The sequence below is a fragment of the Calonectris borealis genome, chromosome Z, assembly GCF_964195595.1.
Source record: "Calonectris borealis chromosome Z, bCalBor7.hap1.2, whole genome shotgun sequence".
Taxonomy (NCBI): Eukaryota; Metazoa; Chordata; class Aves; order Procellariiformes; family Procellariidae; genus Calonectris; species Calonectris borealis.
The window spans coordinates 30,996,187-31,014,489 of NC_134352.1; the positions used below are offsets into that span (position 1 = coordinate 30,996,187).

The following is an 18,303-nucleotide window of genomic DNA, read 5'->3' on the forward strand; positions in this document are numbered from 1 at the left end:
GTTGAGTCTCCAGCAGAAAATTCTTGAGAAGGTTGAAGAAAAAGGAGAAACATGGAGAAGCAGATTGTAGCATATCAGCTTCGCTTTAGTACCCTTAAGAAGTGGCCATTTTTAGTTACTTCTGTATGTTTCTTAACAATCTTTCTATTGCAAAGCTTGCCTTGACAAAATTAGCAATGTTTTGTGTCTTAGTAGGATCCAGATTTCTACACCATTTTTCCACACAAAGGTTTCCCCTCACCATCTCTGCATGCCTTTTCCTGGGGATGCTGCATGTCCTTGAATACAGTGTTAAGGGGTTAAGACATCTAGATCTCACTGACTCCATCCAGATTAACTCAGGTGTCTCTGCAACATGTGCTTTTGTGTCCAGACAATCAAGAAATGTGTTTTAGTTTCATAGAGTGACCCTTCACTTAACATTTTTTAGATGGAGATATTTCTTTTGAGTTTCTTGTTTCATGTTACCTCACCAGGTGAGAGCTCTTCTCTATGAAAAGCAGTTACTAGTTGTTGGTTTTGTTCCCTCCAACGTTTTTAAGTAGCATCTCTGGTCATTCGCTGCCAATCTACGCACATTTAAGTTGCCTGTTGCTCAATGTGGAATTAGCGTAGTTTGTGCCCAGAGGGCCATTGAGAAAAGCTGGAAAGTCCCTGAACTTTACATTTGGTTAAGCTGTCATCAGTAGCCAACATTTTTGGAGAATTTACAACATTTTAGGGATGAGACCTATGCTGTAACCTTGAAAGATTAGGCTGTGGAGAAGGATCATTAGAAAAGTAAAACACTGCCTATAGTACAACATTTGGGACCAAGATCATGACTTTCCAGTTCCAAACTTCTTTCTTAACTCCTCTGTTTTGAATTACTCACCGCTCACTTAAATGGTAGTTTGTTTTATCTGCGCATTCTTACAAAGCATTTACCTACATTTATATACACATATACACACAGATATATAAAGACGTACCTGATTTTAAGGGCACTCCTTTGACTTTTAAATCTTTTTTCTTTTTTTTTTTTTTATTTTTCACTTTTTGAATTGCTGGGTGAAAAGACAGATATTTGTACCTTCCAATTCCTTTTCCTTCCTCAATTAAGAACACTAGTTCTCACAAGATAAAGTTAATTTGGCTCCACCATTAAGTTTCAGAAGTTCAGCCTTTCCAAATGATTAGTAACCATTCCTCTGATGATGCCAGAAAAGAACTCAATTTTGACAGTAAACCTAGATGACCTTTCTGAAATACTTACTTGCCTACTGAACTCCTTTCACTAAAACCAGGATATCAATATTCTGTCCAGATGTGACAGAGCACTGTATTCATCAAAAAACCTAGACAGTGTTCTTTTCAGTCATGGAGCAAATGTAATATCCTCCTCTTTCCAAATGAGATAAATAAAAGATGGATATACGACACTTTTTTACTAGAATTTTGCTTTCACTTCTTTCAAAATAAGTATCTTGATTTCCATGGGAAATCCTATCTGCTATAATCCAATCCTGGTATTTCTATTTCTCTTGCTTTAGGTCTGATACCTGCCTATCTAATTAATCCTTTTCAAATATATTAGGTAATTCCACAGAACAGAGAATATTTATGTCTTTCAAGAACTCCTCTGTAACAGTCTACAGACAAGATTGTACATACATTTGATTACCACTTGCAACAATAGAAACAGAGAAAGCAGTCACAAAAATTGGTATTAACAGCATAAATACTACACATTATACAACATATGGAAGAGAGATTAAAAAAATAGCTGTTAAATATTAGAAAAGCATTTCAAACCATTAAAAGGGGAAAAAAACCCCACAAAAACCCACAAACCCACAAAACATCCCAAACACATTCTTCACAGTTTTCTTTTTATGTCCACAAGTCATGAAGTCAGAAAGATCCATAATGTAGCTTTCATATCAAGAGAGTATTGCTCATGGAGTGCCTTCAGCATGCAAAGGGACTGATGGGAGTCAAAGACAAAAAGACAAGGGAGCTTTAAAATGTGCATAAAAGGAAATTTAGACTGGAAATGAAAAAAGATTCTGGAAAACTTGAATAGAAGGATGGTCACTAAAACCTTACTGATTGTAAAAAAATTTAGAGAAGCTGAAAGGACCTATTGACTTTGATATGGGTAATCACCATAGATAACCCCTCCCCATAAAAATAATTTTATAAGTAGGTAGCATCCTATGTTTATTTTTTAAACAAGGCAGAGCTCCTGGGAAGAATGTGTACTCTGTATTGCAAGCCATGGGTATACAGCTCTGCAGCTTCCACATTTAGACTACAATTGCATCCAAGCCAAACTATCCAGGTGGCCGTCTGTACCGCTCCTTGAGCTCTTGATCCCAGTGCTCAGTATGGGATGCTATGGGATGTTTTCAGAAAATTACAACTATCTCTTTGAATTTTAGGTTACCACAAATTACATTTGATGACAGGTCTAACATAATTTGTTAATTTCCATGTTAGCCAGATCTTCATATAGTCTATCAGCTTTTTCTGTTCCCATCTGAGTAGAAATTATCTTAAGAAAATAAAACTCTGGAAAAAATATGTAAAGCAGCACAGTCCTAAAACATCCTACAATCTACTTGTTCACATTTTCAAAACTGGAAATTTAGCAACAGGCTTATAAACATATCTATTTTTATGTGCCAAAAATTCATGCTTAAAATATGTGCTTAATTTTTCCAGTGTGTTTAGACCCTTATCTCCATTTTCAGTTTAGTTTTTCAGTTCATTAAAAGCTCCACCTCCACATCTTTCAATATAGGGCCAAAATAAGCAATTGACTTACTCTAATTACAATTAAGGTAAATTAAAATCTTTCATGCCTCATTTTCTGCCAAATTACTCTCACAATGCAGCTCAAATATTTCAACCCTTGTACCTGTCAGCCTGTACCTATACATCCTCTCTTACCTAATTTTAACTTGCACACCAAATTAACTCTTCCTACCTAACTACCTCCATAATGAGGTATATACTGGGACTAGTTAGAAAGGAATTCCTAAAAAGTCTTGAGTTTCCACTTACAGAGGTCAGTCAAAGCAAAATAAAACTTCTTCCTGTGCAGAGAAGAGGAGAATGTAGAGACACTTACTTTTGTGAAAGATGGTTGTCTCTGAAACTTCTTGTGATGCATAGTTAAATGATCTGATCTAGTTAAGTAATAATGGTGTAGCTTAAATTTTTTTGAGCATAATTGTTTTGCTGAAGTCTTTCATTTAAAAAAAAAATACTTTCAGACTGGAGTTTGTCTCTGGTGTGAAATGAGTGGTGTCAATCATCGATTCCTTTCCAACTTCCTTGGAGTTGGATGATCAAAATGCTTCACATAATCTACCCTCCCATGGGACCTGTGAAGGCACAGAGAGGATAATTAGCTCTCCCCGTTTTTGGTGTCATCTCTGTATATGTGCTAAGTAACTTACTCTTGAACTACCACAGAATCTCACTTCCCTGTTCAAGAAACCTTACTGAAGGGGAAATAAAGTCATTTCAGCCATCTATTCCGCAACTACACATAAACTGCGCCTTTTTCAGCATCTCAGTACTTCTCTAGTCACCAGTAAAGCACCATGAGGAAAGGCAATGTCTTTTATTAAATCCGTTGACATTACTGAAAAATGAGTATGCTTTCATGGACAGGAACCTGACTTTGGGCTTTCCCTGAAAACATACCTATGGGTTTAACTAAAAAATTAATTGGTATAATAAAAGTTACCACCTTTTCCTATAAACTCTGCCTCATTTATATCCTTAGGCTGTGGGTAGGCAGGCATTACTGTGGTGTTCCCCACACTTGCCCTGCTTCTTTCTTACTCTCAAGTTTGTTTGTGTACCACACTACAAACCAAATCAAAACCAAGCAGTATTAAAAAAAAAAAGTGGAAAAATTGTGGATTTTTGTGTTGTTTTATTACTGGTTTTGTTGGAAAGGGGGGTTGCTGAATAAGCTTACTGTGCAGCTCCACAAACACGTACCAAGGAAGAACTGGTGTATGCTGGAATCAGTGAGACCTGACAGGAAGCTGGGACGTTTTAAGACAGCATCGCTGCTGGAGAAGATGCACCACCAAACCCTTGCTACAAACATATTACTATTAACAGCCCCAAAACATTTGCAGCTTCCTCTACTGAAAAATAGATCAGCTACTTCTCTGACAAACAGACTTGCAAACAGAAGATAAACTTCTGCTTATCTCTTCACTTCCAGAATTTTTAAGAGGTCCTCTTAAGTCTTTAGATCTCTAGGGCTACAATGATTACAATGTTATATGTAGTTCAATCTATTTACAAGGGGAAACTTGCTTTTTGACAGACTGAGGCCACAGCTGGGCAAAACTCTAATTTTATTAATACAGACATTTCATAACATGTGCTAAAGAATAATTCCTCTTATGAAATAAAGGCCTGTGTTCCATTGCCTTGTGAACACATGCAGCTTCAGTCGCTTCTGTTTTCCATTGTTTCAGTTACATCAAACATTTTAAAATAATTATTTTAATGATATGGTTACCTTAAGAAAGTTGCAAAATACAATTGGCTTACACACAGTATATTCTGGGATTCCAAACCGTTTGGCTACAAATCAACATACAAAGTTAGACAGGACATATTTGTGTAGGAAATATTTGCATACCCAGTGCAATATGAATAAAGTGAGCTGATTTCTTTACTGTCTATTTCAGACAGCGTAGAATGGAAATGCTGCTGGTCTCTGTTGTTGATGAAGTGGTTGTGGAAAAATCTTTGGCTTTCATGACAACGTAGCCTGTATTTGGTCTCTTCCTACTACAGGATCACAGTGGAGAACACCTATGTAAAAAAGAGATGGAGTATTTTGTTGGTTAAAGTCAGAAAGTTTCATTCTATGTTGACATAATCTTTAAAAATCTTTAAAAGTCGGAAAAGAATTTGTCAGGGCCATTCAGAAAGCTTTACTGGCAGTGAAGAGTGTTCAGTAATCCAACAGCATCAGAATATGAATAAAAAAGAAGCAGCATAAAGTAAAAAGTGAGACATTAAACAAAATCATACAGTGCCTGCAAATGTCTGTGGCAAAAAACACAGGAAGAATAATGCTAAAGGAAGAAGAAAAGAAACAGATTGTGAAATGCTAAAACATTAAGTCTATGAAAAATTCAAATTCAGGAATGAAACACTTAATCCTCCTTTACTATTTCTCCATCACTTGGAATGGAATTAAGAACTGGGATGGAATGGCACAGAAATCATAACCGGGCAGAGTGGCCTGTTAAAAGTGAAAGCAAGAAAAAAGAAAAGGGAATGTTGATGTGTTTGTATTATTAACATTATTAATTTCAGTATTACAGCATGCGTATGTTATTGACAAATGTTTTCAACTTACTTGTGCAGGTTTGGCTGGGATAGAGTTAATTTTCTTCATAGTAGCTAATATAAGGCTATGTTTTGGATTTGTGCTGAGAATAATGTTGATAGCACACTGATGTTTTAGTTGTTGCTGAGCAGTGCTTACACTGAGTCAGGGACTTTTCAGCTTCTCGTACTACCCTGCCAGCGAAGAGGCTGGGGGTGCACAAGAAGCTGGGAGGGGACACAGCTGGGACAGCTGACCCCAACTGGCCAAAGGGATATCCCATACCATATGACGTCATGCTCAGCAAATAAAGCTGGGGGAAGAAGAAGGAAGGGGCAGGACATTAAGACTTACAGTGTTTGTCTTCCCAAGTTACGCATATTGGAGCCCTGCTTTCCTGGAGATGGCTGAACACCTGCCTGCCGATGGGAAGTAGTGAATGAATTCCTTGTTTTGCTTTGCTTGCGCACGCAGCTTTTGCTTTACCTATTAAACTGTCTTTATGTCAGCCCACAAGTTTTCTCACTTTTACTCTTCCGATTCTCCCCCCCATCCCACCGGGGGGAGAGTGAGCAAGTGGCTGTGTGGTGCTTAGTTGCTGGCCAGGGTTAAACCACAACATTACTTCATAATAAAAGCTTTTTTAAATGTTTGTGATGTTTATAAAAATACATTCTGTGCACAAACTTAAGCAGGGAGGAAAAAACTGCAATCTTGTATTTGATTATATGGAGTGGACATCTAAAAATATTTTTCTTTTTTTAATCCTGGTCAGGGATAGATGATTCAAAGGAGCAGTAAGTTCCCGCAAGATGTGTATCAAGCCCATTTGTATGTTACTTTAAGAAAACTGTCCTGCTTAATTTCAGCAGCCCCTCTTTTAGTGACATGAAGCACAACTGGATTATTTTGATTAGTTTAGTTTGGAGAACTATTCATGTTACTTAAAGTAATAAAACTGGTCTGTCGTAATAGTGTCCGATGACTGGCTGCACTATGAATCTTACTGGTAGATCACAATCTGAATGAAATATGATTAGCTACAAAATATTACCCATTTTGTTCTTTATGTCCACTCTTCCTTTAGCTATGGAAAAAGTAAAAAATTAAGAACTGATCATTTTTCAGTGTGACTTCCAGAGTTATGGGCATCTCAGCTAATTACACTGACTTCTCCTTTATGAACTAAATAATCATTGTCCCTGCAAGCTAATGTACTATATGTAAGTCTAATCATATAACTTGCAGTATTCATTGCCTTTCTCTGACTCTTACCAATCTGAACCATATTTCTTGTGGGCTCACAGCCCAGAAGGCCAACCATTTCCTGGGCTACATCAAAAGCAGCGTGGCCAGCAGGTCGAGGGCGGTGATTCTGCCCCTCCACTCTGCTCTGGTGAGACCCCATGTGGAGTACTGCAGCCAGATCTGGAACCCTCAGCACAAGAAAGTCATAGATCTATTGGAGCAGGTTCAGAGGAGGGCCACAAAAATGATCAGGGGGATGGAACACTTCTCCTATGAAGAAAGGCTGAGAGAGTTGGGGTTATTCAGCCTGGAGAAGAGAAGGCTTTGGGGAGACCTTATTGTGGCCTTTCACTACTTTAAGTGGGCTTATAAAAAAGATGGTGACAAGCTTTTTAGCAGGGCCTGTTGTGATGGGACAAGGGGTAATGATTTTAAACTACAAACAGTAGATTTGGACTAGCTGTAAGGAAGGAATTTTTTAAAGTGAGGTGGTGAAACAGTGGAACAGGTTGCCCAGAGAGGTGGTAGATGCTCCCAGGAAACATTCAAGGTCAGGTTGGATGGAGCTCTGAGCAACCTGATCTAGCGGAAGATGTCCCTACCCATGGCAGGGGGGTTGGGCTAAATAGCCTTTAAAGGTCCCTTCCAATCCAAACTATTCCATAATTCTTTGGAAATAATATTTTAAATCTGGTGGGGACAAACTGCAGAGCCAGAATTAACTGATAAGGCAAACAGAAGGCAGAATCACAAAAGGAAGCTAGAAGCCTATGCCTTCTCTTTAAAGTATTCACTGTGTGTACTCACGTATCTTTTTTAAAGTAAAAGAGGGAAAGATGAATCAAAAGGGGTTCATTAATTTGGTTTTTAGGCAACACACAGTAGATACCTCAGCAGCTGAAGAAGCAAATGAGATAGAGGGACAGAATGTGAATATATATGCCCTATTATCTCTTCAAAACAAATGTATTTACACTAATTTACACACAATCTTTTCAGGTTAAGTGCTTCGACTGCATTTGCCTTCTTTTTACATCTTTTGGGGGAAAAATATTGTGGGAAACAATAAACTTCTTTCATCTAGTTGCAAGCAGAGAAAGAAAGGCTGAAGTACAAGGGTGATTAACTGAAAATCATTTACCTTGCCCTAGAAAATCCAATTACATCAGAGGGGGAAAGAGAAAAAAAAAGGGTTCTGAAGATGTAATCTTGAGAAAGTGGAGCACTGCAATGGTCAATGCTAGATAGCATAGTGCCTTTAATTCTCCTGACCAACTTAATAGGGTGCTAGAAGACATCAGGTTAAAAACAGCTTCATCTTACCTTGGACACACTTTGACAAATCACATAAATTAAAAACGTAGCGGGATTTGTCTGGTGCTGGGAGAAGACCGATACTCATGCTTTGATGAATTTCCACAGCAGCATCCAAAAGCTTGTTGCAGTCTGCTTTACTGCTTGAGCAAATTCTGCTAAGAAGCCCGTCAGGATAGCCTATGTGCAAAGCAGAAGCAGAAGAATAAAACACACTCAGCATGCAATATGCAGGAAATTTACTTTTACTTTGATCACCAAGTACCTGCAGTCCCATTCTGTTATCATTTAAAGGAATCTCAGCTGAAAAATTTAACATACAGAAGACACACACATTAACCACAAAACTGTAGTAAATAAATTAAAGCATTAATTTAAGAATTACGTTAGTTGAGTTCAGGAATTTAACTGGAAGGTGCCTGCACTTAGAATTCTAATTCATAGCCAGACATCTACATGTGAAAGAGAATGGGTTGCAGGGAATAAATTGATGTCTGTGTCAGGAGGGAAAGGGCCTTGGGAAAGGGCACTTGAGTTTTTTGCACTCCATCTCCTCTGAGGTGAAAAGTTGTCTGTCTCCAGATAATCTAGGCAAATATAGATATAAGAGCAGCCCCAGGACAAGGAAAATAGGTGATGAGGTCTGCACTGACCCAATGGAGAGATACCGGTCAATTCCTTAGCTTTCTTCCTTATGTCCAAAACTCTCTCACACTCTGTTTCGTTGCAGAGAATCTCCTTGGCTGAAAGACACAAAAAATTAGGAAGAAAAGAAGAAATGTGGAAAGAAGGGTTGAAACAAAACCACATGTGAAGGATGAAGGGAAACAGAGAGAATTTAATTATATTGCAATATGGCATAGTACTTTCAAGATTATTTTCTCCCCCTTATGGTAAAATATAAGTTGCTCCTGACCTGAAAAAATTGGTTCAGGTTATGCTCTGAAGGTGTCAGAAGGCACAGCACAGCAAAGCGTTGTAATAAAACATGGAGTTACAGGATTATGCCAAAACATACGGAAGACAGCCAACATGGCTTCTCCAAGGCGAAATTATGCCTGGCTAATCCAGTGGCCTTCTATGATGGAGTGACGGCATCAGTGGACAAGAGAAGAGCTACAGATGTCATCTACCTGGACTTCTGAAAGACCTTTGATAAGGTCCCCCACAACGTTTTGTCACTAAATTGGTGAGATATGGATTTGCTGGATGGACTGTTAAATGGATAAGGAATTGGCTGGATGGCCACATCCAAAGAGTTACAGTCAATGGCTCAATGTCCAAGTGGAAAACATTAATGAGTGGTGTCCCTCAAAGGTCCATACTGAGACAAACACAATTTAATTTCTTCGTCAGTGACATAGACAGTGGGATTGAGTGCACCCTCAGCAAGTTTGTAGATGACACCAAGCTGAGTGGTGCAGTTGATAGGCTTGAGGGAGGGATGCCATCCAGAGGGACCTTGACAGGCTTGAGGAGTGGGCCCATGTGAACATCATGAAGTTGAACAAGGCCAAGAGCAAGGTCCTGCATCTGGGTCAGGGCAATCCCCATTATCGATAGAGACTTGGGAACGAGTGGATTGAGAGCAGCTCTGCGGAGAAGGATTTGGGGATATTGGTGGATGAAAAATTGGACACGAGCCAGCAATGTGTGCTTGCAGCCCAGAAAGCCAATCATAGCCTTGGTTGCCTAAAAAGAAGCATGGCCAGCAGGTCAAGGGAGGTGATTCTACCCCTCTACTCTGCTCTGGTGAGACCCCATGTGGAGTTTTGCATCCAGCTCTGGGGTCCCCAGCACAGGAAAGACATGGACTTGTTCGAGCAGGTCCAGAGGAGGGCCACAAAAATGATCAGAGGGCTGGAAGACCTCTCCTATAAGGAAAGGCTGAGAGAGTTAGGATTGTTCAGCCTGGAGAAGAGAAGGCTCCAGAGGGACCTTATCGTGGCCTTTCAGTACTTAAAGGGGGCTTATAAAAAAGTCAGAGAAAGAGGTTTTTAGCAGGGCCTGTAGTGACAGGACAAGGGATAATGAAAGAGGGTAGATTTAGATGGTATATAAGGAAGAAATTTTTTTATTATGAGGGTAGTGAGAATATGGGCAATGCAAACTGCTACTGCCATCCTAAAAGTGATTCAAGTGAAGGCTGGTGGGACTTATGCATCACAGGCAAATTAATAAAAAAATCAGTGTGGTTGAGTGTACTTGTATGTTTTATTCAAAGGTAGTTAAAATCACATGAGGACTCTCCTAATTTCAGAACAATCTACTGGTTGCTTTCAATGGTTTTACAATATGCTAAAATCATAATTTACTGAATTAATGCCTACAATGAATGGCTGCACAAGCAGAAAGGCAATTCTCCATGTATTTGCATAAGAACAAGACAGAAAAGAGAGGCAAAACCTCTTGTTAATTATCCACTTCAGCTCTCAGTTTGGTAATGACAAGGTTACCTGAAGGTTAAAAATAAATTTCAAGCTTTCCTCCACATCATGATGAAGTGAGGCTCTCTTGCTAGAGGAAAATTCTGAAAAAGAGGGCTCCTATACTTTAGCTTCATCCTTACCACCAGTGTTTTATGAAAGAAGCAGCAGATCACTCACACTCTGCACAGCTCCATCCTTCTGTCCTTGAAATTGTTACAGTATTATTTTACCAGCCTTCGCAGGCATTTTATAGATCCAACATATTCATTTTAGTTCTATATGGCATAAAATTTGAGTATCCACACACAAGATTTATACTATAACATATAGTATACTACCAGAATTACAGATTTGAGAGATTTATAATGAAGGCCTCAAAAATTAGATGAGGTTGTGTACGAAATTTTACCTCTCCTCCCTTGTACCTGTACAGATTACTGAACAGATGGTTTTGACACACCATTATTATGAATACTAAGTTCCCCTCTAGGCTTGTAAGAGCAATGAAACAAGGAAGCCAGCACAAGAAGAGCATTCTTGCCAGCTAAATTGCTGCTGAGTTATGTGAAAATCACTGAAGATTGAAACAGTTATAGTTTACACACTTGTTTATCTCATGTTCTCATAATCTACGCTACAGCCCATTTGTGCTACAGAACCACCATTGACAGCCATGGACCTGCCTTGGCAGGGGGGAATTTCCCATCCTTCAGAGAGATTCTGGGTGGGTCAGATCCACCCCAGACAGATCTGTGTTGTACATTATAGAGCACCCAGTGGAGACTTCTTCAGTAACTTGCAGGAAAGAGGCAGTTTTAAAACACACCACCCTCTGCCTTCTTCTTCCCTGTAATCAAACAACTGTAAGTTCTTTAGTGGCTTTGCCCCTCAGCAATCATTCCTGCCATCTTCAGTATACAACAGATGACAAAAAAAGGACTGGAACTTTAATTCATAAAATTGGTTTGCAGTGTAGGCAGAGGAACAGACACTAAATAAGAAGCTACGAAAAACAAATAATTGCTGGATAATAATATTAGAATCATCATTTGAAGAGAAAGGTTAAATTCAGAAACTGACTCCTCCATGTATACCATTAAGCACTGCTGAAAAGCAATCCTGCTGCCTCAGTCCCTGGGCTGGTAGAGGTCAGAAAGTTAAAATACTTCACACTGGTCCAATGAAAGTGCTTCAAGGAGCAGGGATAGCTGGTATCAGAAAGAAATGTGTCCTCCTCAAACAGAAGTGATACGCAATATAAATGCCATTATGAAAAGTGAAAGTCAGAGAGTACCTGTGATCACATCCTTACAAACACTCAGACAAGGAAGAAAATCTCTGAATTTTGGAGGATAAATGCAAAGAATAGTAAAAACAAAATTCTTGTTATGTTTAGAAACAGTAGAAGGTAATAACCCTATAACCCTATAACTGTATAGAAGTGTGGAATCCACATAACCTTACCAGATTCACCACATAAATAATTTAGAAGCTAAGGTGACCTTTATTTCTTTCCCAAAAAGTTTATCCCTGTCATAGACACCTCCAAAATCTGTCGAAGCAGTTCAGGAGGAGTGTGAGAGGCATAATGACCCAATTTATGCATGTTTAAAACATCCACAGAAATAACAACTCTTTTGTTTCCTGGTGGACCTAGGAGATAAACAAAAAAGAAATTAATTAATAGAAAGATATATAATTGCTTATAGTTTCCATTTATGAAATTAAAATTACAGATTTGGAGTAACACTTTAAATTTTTTGTCTAGAAACTGTTTTTTTTACAACAAAGAACAAAAGCTTTATTATTGTTGTTGTTTAACTTCATAGGACTTCTGAAATTTCCACTATGCAACAGGTTGTAGTTTTAGATCAAAGGAATGCCAGCATGCAGATTTTGTCATGATGCAGACATCTAGGTAACAGTTTTATTCATACTCTCATGCTATGAAACTACCAGGTCAGTAGAAAAAACTCAGGAAAGAATGGGCATGAAATCAGGGTGCATCTGAAGGAAAGAGTAAATTAAGGACAGACAGAAGAAAAAAATCAGATTTTCATGGCATTTCATCTGGAAGCTGAAAGAGCTAGTAAGTACTTAAATCAGGCAAGTAATATATTCCATCACTATTAATTATAGATAACTTCACGATGAACAGAAATTTTCCCAATATTTGTTACATTCTCTAGTTTAAAGTCTTAGTAAATCATGGCAAGACATTTTACTATCCCAGACATCTTAACTGTTTTCTATAATCTAGCAATGCCAAACAAACCACTCTTCAAAAAGAGTTTCAGCTTTCAGAAAAGTCCACAATGGTTAATTTCTGGAAGGAAAAATTCAAATCATTCAAATAAAAATGTAGTGTTTCTCCACTGCTATAGTTCAATATTTTGCCATCAGGGTTGGCAGAGGAGGAAGAATATATGGGGCAAGAGCATTTGCCAAATTTTGCGAAGCAGAGCTGACCAATGAAAGATTTTTATCAGTTCTGTAAAGGAAGTAAACTTTTGTATACTTCTATTTCTTTCTAGCTGTGTTCCCCAAAATATCACTTATCTACTGTTTATTTTACACCAACCTATTTTTTATGCGTAGGTATTTGCTGTTTGGATTATGTAGTGAATATATTTTGTGAAGAGAAGGATGTTTGCATTGCAGACAAAAACATTGATATTAAAAGCCAGTTTACAGCTCAGCAGAAGAGTCTGTAGTTGTTCAATTGTACAGGCAGGGGCTAAGCCTAGATGTGAATTAAATATGGATAGTGTTTATTTCTATCACTGTTAGTAATTTAGCTGACAGGCAATATACTACAAGAAATATAAACCTAAACTGAGTTTTTAATGTCAGACTGTATGGGTATGATTGAACAATGCATTATAAATCATACTGGTAATAATTTTTAAAACTGCTTCATATAGCAGGCTCTACGTTAAAATAAATTTGAAGTATGAGATATCTCAATTTTGTGCTTAGCTGTAAAACTAAAAGAACTACATCTGTTAAATTATAGAGCTGAAGTTTCATTTGCTATGTTACGATTTAATAGTAACTTGACCATGAAGCTGATTTTCAAAGTAACCATGCTCCATAATATGTCATTAGAATCAGTGAACCATAGAATCATAGAGTAATTTAGGCCAGAAGGGCCCGCCAGAGATCCTGTATTCCAACCTCCTGCTCAAAGCAGGACTAATCAAATCAGGTTTCTTGTCCGGTAGAGCACTTGTCTCTACTTGTCTGGTAGTGTGCTGAGCACTTCCAAGGATGGAGACTCTACAATCTCTGTGACCAAACTATTCCAGTATTTGCTCACCCACATGGTAAAAAAAAAAAAAAAAAGAAAAATCTTTATATCCCCTGAGTCTTCTCTTCTCCAGGCTAAACAAACCCAGTTCTCTCAGCCTTTGTTAATATGTGAAGTTATGTTACAGCTCCCTGACTGTCTTGGTGGCCTTCCACTGGACCTAATTCTAGTATGTGAAAATCTGTGGCAGAAAGTATTTCAAAATGTTGCCATTCAAATAAAGAAATATTTGGAAAATAATTATCTCAAATATTTTTTTCTTCTCTAATTTGGATTCAATAATCTCTTGTGTCCTTGATGATGTATGAGCAGAGAAATTCAGATAAATTGAGACATAGCCTGTTTATCTTGAATTTGTTTTAGCAGTCCCCTTGCAACTAGAAACATCAGAAAGAAATGTAAAATTATTAGTAACAACTACAGCATATTTCCAGCTGTGTATAGTTACATGCATGCATTTTATGCTTCAGCATTGTACACAGTTCAGTGAAATAATTCAAAGGAACGGAAGAAGTGAAACAGATGCCAACCCTTCCTTCTGCTTTCCAGTTCACGTTGCAACAGACTGTTATGCTACTCCTTTCCAATTCCAGAGAGATATAGCAGCATAGAATCATAGAATCATAGAATCATAGAATCATACAGGTTGGAAAAGACCTCTAAGATCATCGTGTCCAACAGTCAACCCAACACCACCATGCCCACTACAGCATGTCCCTAAGGGCCTCATCTACACGTCTTTTAAATACCTCCAGGGATGGTGACTCCACCACTTCCCTGGGCAGCCTGTTCCAAGGCCTGACCACTCATTCAGTAAAGAAATTTTTCCTAATGTTCAATCTAAACCTCCCTTGGCGCAACTTGAGGCCATTTCCTCTTGTCCTATAGCTAGTTACTTGGGAGAAGAGACCAACACCCACCTCGCTACAACCTCCTTTCAGGTAGTTGTAGAGCGCGATGAGGTCTCCCCTCAGCCTCCTCTTCTCCAGGCTAAACAACCCCAGTTCCCTCAGCCGCTCCTCATAAGACTTGTGCTCCAGGCCCTTCACCAGCTTCGTTGCCCTCCTCTGGACGCGCTCCAGCACCTCCATGTCCTTCTTGTAGTGAGGGGCCCAAAACTGAACACAGTATTCGAGGTGCGGCCTCACCAGTGCCGAGTACAGGGGCACGATCACCTCCCTGCTCCTGCTGGCCACACTATTTCTGATACAGGCCAGGATGCTGTTGGCCTTCTTGGCCACCTGAGCACACTGCCGGCTCATGTTCAGCTGGCTGTCAACCAGTACCCCCAGGTCCTTTTCCTCTGGGCAGCTTTGCAGCCACTCTTCCCCAAGCCTGTAGCGTTGCCTGGGGTTGTTGTGGCCGAAGTGCAGGACCCGGCACTTGGCCTTGTTGAACCTCATACAGTTGGCCTCGGCCCATCGATCCAGCCTGTCCAGGTCCCTCTGCAGACCCTTCCTACCCTCCAGCAGATCAACACTCCTGCCCAACTTGGTGTCGTCTGCAAACTTACTGAGGGAGCACTCGATCCCCTAGTCCAGATCATTGATGAAGATATTGAACAGGACCGGCCCCAGTACGGAGCCCTGGGGAACACCGCTCGTGACCGGCCGCCAACTGGATTTAACTCTGTTCACCACAACTCTCTGGGCTCGGCCGTCCAGCCAGTTTTTTACCCAGCGAAGAGTGCACCTGTCTAGGCCGTGAGCCGCCAGCTTCTCTAGGAGAATGCTGTGGGAGACAGTGTCAAAGGCCTTACTGAAGTCCAAGTAGACCACATCCACTGCCTTTCCCTCATCCACTAGGCGGGTCACCTGGTCATAGAAGGAGATCAGGTTGGTCAAGCAGGACCTGCCTTCCATGAACCCGTGCTGGCTGGGCCTGATCCCCTGGTTGTCCCGGACATGGCTCGTGAGCGCCCTCAAAATGAACTGCTCCATAATCTCCCCCTGCACCGAGGTCAGGCTGACAGGCCTGTAGTTCCCCGGATCCTCCCTCCGGCCCTTCTTGTAGATGGGAGTCACACTGGCGAGCCTCCAGTCGTCTGGGACCTCCCCAGTTAACCAGGACTGCTGGTAAATGATGGAGAGCGGCTCGGCAAGCTCTTCCGCCAGCTCCCTCAGTACCCTCGGGTGGATCCCATCCGGCCCCATAGACTTGTGAACGTCCAGGTGGCATAGCAGGTCATGAACTTCATCCTCTTGAATTATGGGGGGTTTATCCTGCTCGTCGTCCTTGTCTTCCAGCTCAGGGGGCTGAGTACCCTGAGGATAACCACTCTGACTACTAAAGACTGAGGCAAAGAAGGCGTTGAGTACCTCAGCCTTTTCCTCGTCCTTGGTGGCAACGTTCCCCCCCGCATCCAATAGAGGATGGAGATTCTCCTTGGCTCTCCTTTTGTTATTAACATACTTATAAAAGCATTTTTTGTTGTCTCTCACGACAGTGGCCAGGTTGAGTTCTAGCCGGGCTTTTGCCTTTCTAATTTCCTCTCTGCACGACCTAACGCGATCCCTGTACTCTTCCTGAGTTGCCTGACCCTTCCTCCACAAGTGATAAACTCTCCTTTTTTCCCTGAGTCCCAGCCAGAGCTCCCCGTTCAGCCAGGCCGGTCGCCTTCCCCGCCCGTTCTTCTTTCGACACATGGGGACAGCCCGCTCCTGCGCCTTTAAGACTTCCTTCTTGAAGAACGTCCAGCCTTCCTGGACCCCTTTGCCCTTCAGGACTGTCTCCCAAGGGACCCTCTCGACCAATGTCCTGAGCAGGCCAAAGTCCGCCCGCCGGAAGTCCATGGTAGCGGTTTTGCTGGCCCCCCTCTTTACTTCACCAAGTATCGAAAATTCTACCATTTCATGGTCGCTAAGCCCAAGCCGGCCTCCGACCACCACATCTCCCACCAGTCTTCTCTGTTTGTGAACAGCAGGTCAAGCGAGGCATCTCCCCTGGTGGGCTCGCTTACCAGCTGCGTCAGGAAGTTATCCTCCACACACTCCAGGAACCTCCTCGACTGTTTCCTCTCTGCCATGTGGTATTTCCAGCAGACATCCGGAAAGTTGAAGTCCCCCATGAGAACAAGGGCTAGCGACTGGGAGACTTCTGCCAGCCTCTGGTAGAATATTTTCTCTGCCTCCTCGTCCTGGTTAGGTGGTCTATAACAGACTCCCAGCAGGATATCTGCCTTGTTGGCCTTCCCCCTCATCCTTACCCACAAGCACTCGACCTCGTCATCACTATCATCGAGCTCTAGACAGTCAAAGCACTCCCTAACATACAGGGCTACTCCACCGCCTCTCCTTCCTCGCCTGTCCGTTCTGAAAAGCTTATAGCCGTCCATTGCAGCACTCCAATCGTGCGACTCATCCCACCATGTTTCCGTGATGGCGACTAAGTCATAGCTACCCCGCTGCACAATGGCTTCCAGCTCCTCCTGTTTGCCGCCCATGCTGCGTGCATTGGTATAGATGCACTTCAGCTGGGCTGCCGATTTCTCCCCCGAAATGAACCAACGTACCCAGGATATTTTACATTGCATCTGCAATGCCTGTGGCTTAGGAACAATGAATTACCATATAAACTCAACGACCTTTTTTTACCAAAACCACATATTGCAGAGGAAATAAAGCTGAGAAAGATCTACAGAATAACTTGCTCCAGAAGTATTTTCTTCTTAAAATTAAACTGAGTTTCGTTGCTTTTTCTACTTTATCATTTTTTCTTCTTGATGTATCCTAAAATCATGTTTGGCCACATGATGCCCAGGCCTGTATCTTGAACAGACAGTCAGATTAACAGAGCAAGATGCATGAACAGAGCCATGAGAGCGCTGCTTTGCCTGTGCCAACACTGAATTTCCTCTGCCATGATATTATACTTTCCTAGCAGTTGTAAACAGCTGTAAACTCCTGATTACAACTCTCTGACATTTTCTTATTCTGTCCTCCCTAATTTTACTATCCAGAAATCCAGGAACTATTTTCCCTTCAACTTTCAAGATTGCTAATTAATGTATTAAGGATCAATGCCTGATAATTTTGAAGGACTCCACTGTTAAATAAATACCCTTTGCTATACTTTTTTAGTCTCACAGCCACTTTCCACCAAACACAGATGTATTCATATATTACTTAATAGACAAACAGCCCTGGAATGAATATCGGATGGAACTCACTGTGCCAAGAAGAAAATCTGGCTACTAGAACCCAGTCTGCTGAACTACAGGGAGTGAAGAAGGCTCACTGCTATGTATGTATTCCTAGGAAGTCTCAGACAGCATAAGGAATGCACAGCTAGCACCCAGCTCCCCTGAATATCAAGTCACTTCCCTGTGGCAGAATAAAGATTTCTGTGCTCTTAAAGGTGTCCCCTGAAAGTTGCAGCGCCACCATGACTTGTTTTTTTCACCTATTTCCCTATTACCATCATTGGTGAGACTAGTACTGTTGGGCTCTGCCAATAAGATAGGTGAGGTGAAGATTAGTCTGGGACTCCTGAGTGCAAGTGTTGAACAGAAGATGAACACGTCTGTACTCTTAGGACTTGGGCAGCAGCTGTTTCAGTACTCAAAAGTACCAACACATATCACAGACCTTCCTACAGCTATGAGAAAATCTGAGCACGGTTTTGAAACAAAAGAAAGCAATATGTCC

The 18,303-nt window shown here is 40.9% G+C and overlaps 1 pseudogene; it reads right to left on the bottom strand.

Annotated features, from left to right (window-relative positions):
- Positions 1-2,452: 2,452 nt before the first annotated feature.
- LOC142075544 (dynein axonemal heavy chain 6-like) lies at positions 2,453-8,952 on the bottom strand (annotated as a pseudogene).
- Positions 8,953-18,303: the final 9,351 nt, after the last annotated feature.